The sequence below is a fragment of the Rhyacophila brunnea genome, unplaced genomic scaffold (genome assembly GCF_057557595.1).
Source record: "Rhyacophila brunnea isolate RB1 unplaced genomic scaffold, BYU_Rbru_1.0 scaffold_40, whole genome shotgun sequence".
Lineage (NCBI taxonomy): Eukaryota > Metazoa > Arthropoda > Insecta > Trichoptera > Rhyacophilidae > Rhyacophila > Rhyacophila brunnea.
Genome location: NW_028233069.1, coordinates 492,308 through 496,883, shown reverse-complemented (window position 1 = coordinate 496,883; position 4,576 = coordinate 492,308). Strand labels below are relative to the sequence as shown.

The 4,576-nt window shown below is 26.0% G+C and overlaps 1 non-coding gene across 1 annotated transcript; it reads left to right on the top strand.

The window, feature by feature from the left end:
* The first annotated feature begins 2,632 nt into the window (after positions 1 to 2,632).
* Positions 2,633 to 2,704, top strand: TRNAW-CCA (transfer RNA tryptophan (anticodon CCA)). Its single transcript has one exon. It is a non-coding gene; the product is annotated as a tRNA-Trp (tRNA).
* The last annotated feature ends 1,872 nt before the right edge of the window (positions 2,705 to 4,576 follow it).

Genomic DNA, 4,576 nt, shown 5'->3' with positions numbered 1-4,576 from the left:
TATTATGTGATCGATTGACTGTAATGCGAAGTTCCAGGTCATAAATTCACAAATAGGTATGAGGCCAGCAAAACTTGCTCCAACAGCCAATCCAGTAAACCCCATTTCGCTTATTGGTGTGTCAATAATACGAGAGGATCCGAATTTCTCTAGAAGTCCTTTTGTGCATTTGTAGGTTCCATTGGATTTACCAACTTCTTCACCAATTACAAATATTCGCTCGTTTGTTTCCATTTCTTCTTTTATAGCTAAAGATATTGATTCATGTACTTTTATTTTAGCCGATACCATTTTTTTATACTAAATCCCGCATATTTTATTAAATCATTGTTTTTATTAATTTTTATTTGTTTCTTATGTTCTAGAAGTGATTAATAGTATTTTAAATGAAATCGATGCATTTTGTACCAATAGATAAGACAGATCGAATTTTATATTTTTAAAACACACGAAAACTTATTTTAATCCAGCAATATAGAAAATTCATTTATGAATTGTTTTGATTTATTTCTATATTAAATTGGTTCGAACAAAACTTTGGATTTTTTTGTTTCCTTAATATTTTCTTTGCCCCATCATCTTTACAATGTTCTCAGTAACAGTTCTTCGTAATAGACTGTTATATTTAGGGTTTTCTTTAATCATATTGTTTATATACATGCTTCTGCTTCAGTTGGCAATCCTAAATATTAAATACCAGACACATGTTGCTTTATGACCACACCATTTTATGGCGCATATTACAATATGTAGATACGTGTGCCTTGAATTTTTTAGAAAACCAAGGTTAATTTATTAATTCAAATAGTAAAAAGCGCAAAATAATATGTATGATTTAAGCGGTAATGAATCCATACAAAATTACGCATAAAATACAACCATCTATATATCTATTTCTTTCGAAACTCTTGTAGTACAAAAAAGATATTATCTAAAATATTTGGAATTTATTATTTTAATTACACAAGACTTGTTATTTTTTCTTCTAAATTTATGATGAATATTTCTTACAATCAATAAAACTATAATCACAAGGAAATATGCAAAAAAATAATGTTTGATTCACTTTAAATCTAATACTATTTTACAATATACATATATATCTTCTTTATTGGTGATGCCAAGGGTAGCGAAAGCATATGCACAAAAAAATAATATTGAAAAAACACTTTTATATAAGTTTTATGATGTAGAAGATACATTGAGGAAAGCTGTAAGAATGCTGTGTGTGAAAAGAGTATACAGCAAATCTGCAATATAGGGCAATCTAAAATTTTGCGCGTGAAAACACGAAAAGTTAATCATAAAATCAGTCTTACAATAAATATATAGAACTATATCCTCTTTTAGATAAAATTTATGAATACCCAGATAGGAAAGGTAAAAAAAATACACTTCATGTATTGAATCGATTTTTACAAGGCTATTTTTCTAAAAAGGATAGATTCATATTTTTATATAAAATATACCAAAATAGGTCCGGAATAAAAAATTTTGATTAATAATTTGAATTTCCTAATATTATTCTATACAAAAATGATAACGCATGATTACATAGACTTTTCCCCCTTTAAATGCTGTTTAACCATAATTTTAATGATGAAATATGTTTTTTTTATTTGGTTAAGGATTTACTGTTTGTATTAATATTCATAAAATACGAAATAATTCTCTAAAAAAGACTATATTTAGGATATTTAGATTATATATAAAAAATAGATTCTAGTATTCTTTATATTTTGGTTTTCTAGTGTTGATTCATGGATTGTTTTCTGAGTACTCATTATATTATGTTTTTTTCTTCCCAGAATACGATATGGAAAAATATTGGGTCAGATGATGAGTTTAAATATATATTACATCAATGTATCTTATCTATACACAATTCTATAATTTATTTATGGGTTATTTTTACTATTATACTTTAAAATATTTTTTCATTAATCTTAAGCTTATTAGTTTCCCGTGAGAACTATTTACCTCCACTTTTGGATTTCTCTTCGTCTACTCTCACGAGGCTTTTTAGTTCTTAATTTACCCTTAACCATAAGTTTGAATATATGAATTAGTTTTGTTTGGAACTTCGAGTTCTTTTAAATACTTTTTATGAAACTTTTACATTTATAGCATTTTAACTTAAAACATTCAACAGCTCATATTATCTATATTTTTCACCCCATTATATAAATCATATTTAATGAAAACAAAATGCAAATGGAATAAATAATATAAATCATCTTATCTGCATTATATCAAGATATTTCAATGGTGATTTTTTATTTTTGAATTTTCTCTTGGTCAATAAGAGAGAAGTTGTCACTATTATATATCAAAATATTGTTTTAACACTAAACGGTGCTTAAATTCACGTTTGCAGGATTATCCCATATGGGAGTAAAATATTTAGTATAATTTGTTAATATACATTATCTTGATTTGATTCGGGCTTGGTGACTTTTAATAATATCAATTTCTTAATATTCAAAACTAAACGCCTGTAATCTAACTTTTAATAGGTTTTTGCATTTTTTAAATCCAGATCAGATCTCATAAAATTTTTATTTGTTCATATTTTCCTATATAAGACAGATCTAGTGTATACAAGTTATTATTATTATCTGGTCAATAGATAGACCGGGTGGCGCAACGGTAGCGCTTTCGACTCCAGATCGAATGGTTGTGGGTTCGATTCCTGCCCCGGTCAATTTTGAATAATCCTTATGATTTTTTATTAACGATTCCTCGATTAGGTTGATCACTAATTTTTTTAAGTTAATCCAAGTTCTATAGGCATTTCCATACCAGATTTATATATATGTTGTTTAATTCTTATCTAAAGCCCATCAAAAATAATTTTAACTTCAAAACAAAAGAACATAATTTGAATTTTACTCGTAAGTTTTATTATGTATATTTAACTCAATGGAAATAATAAATCTATTGTCTTATTTCATTTATTTAAAATGTGATTTAGTGAAATATCAGCTATATCTGTCATAAAAGCATTTAAATTAGTTCAATTGGTTCTGAACCAATATCTCAACACCTTACCCAAATAGTATGTTTTAGATCAGCTTTCAAATATATTAATTTGAATCCGTTAATTTTTATTTCTAACGGTAAATATTTTCCGTTTAAATATTCTAACATCTACATATGCTCATGTTTATAACCAGCATAAAAATTTAAATGATCAAAAAAATTTCTCTTTAATAGATAAGCTCCGATTCAGAAAACATGTAGACTAAATTTTAAGTGATAAAAGGGTAATACAAGTAAAAGCTTGTTTATGTAATAAAATATCTTATAATTTGTGCAAGACATTTAAATTTTGAATTAGAGAGAAGAAATCACGTAAAAATTGCCTTTGTAAATCATAAATAAAGAAATAAAACCAGATATTACTTAAATTTATTCCTTGATGTGTGTGTTTTATTTTTTTAGAACTAGTACCATATATTTTGAAATCGTTTCTTTTTAGTGAACCTAAAATGATCATTCTGGTAAGCCTTCCCCGGCTCAAATATAATACTAGTAATATATACAACATCAAAAATAGAAAAAAATCATTATACTATGGTTTTTATAACAAAAAATTGAAGAAAGCATGATAAAAAAATGAATTTAATTATAACACATTTTTTTATAGCGACGATTTTGAAGATTTAATTTCTTAATAAAGTGCAAATCATAAAAACGAAAAAACGTTCTAAAGACGCTTTATAAAGAAAAATTTTTTTTTTCGTATTTTATTGAAGAAAGCATGTCAAAAAATTTGATTTTTTCATAGAAACACAAATAATGAAACCCAAAAAACGATTGATTGATCCATAGATGTTTTTTGAAGACTATGTAACGGTGTAAAAAGATCATCCGAATCATTATAACTTCATGTTGGAACAATATAAAAGTTCAAATTTTTTTTATTGCTCAAAACATTTCTTTCACCTTTTTTTTTAATAAAGCCGTGTTTAATTCTATCAATGCTGCAAAACCAAAAATAACGAATAAAGCCTTAAAGAACCTAAACTTTTTATCTAAAACCAGTTCAAACTGCATTTCGTTATGTATCATACATCACTATTAAGAAATTACTCGACTGGCCATTTTTAAAATAATCTTTAAGCCAATATTTTATTATTTTGATAAAAGAAATGTATTTTTCGTCACCATCAATTTCTTATTCAAAGAAAATCTTGTTAATTCAATCAATCTACACGCTCATAAAAATTTATTTTTCAATTTTACTTCACAAAAATTCCATACGATAAAATTTTCATAAATCTTATACGGTCGCTAACACTATAAAAATAAGAAAGTGTTCCATAATAATGCCCCTGTTTTTATATTATCATGAACTAACTACCAAAAATATTTATGTTAAAGCTCCATATTTTAATTATTGAGTTAACCGAATACCGCATAAAAAGCAAAAAGAACGTCTTTTTACTTTTTATTGAATATTTTTTTAGTTGCGTGGGCGTATAAATATTTCTTCAGCGATTAATTTACAATAAAGGTCAATGTAATTTTTTTACCACACCATTCGGATCATCTCTACGGGAAACGTCCCCCA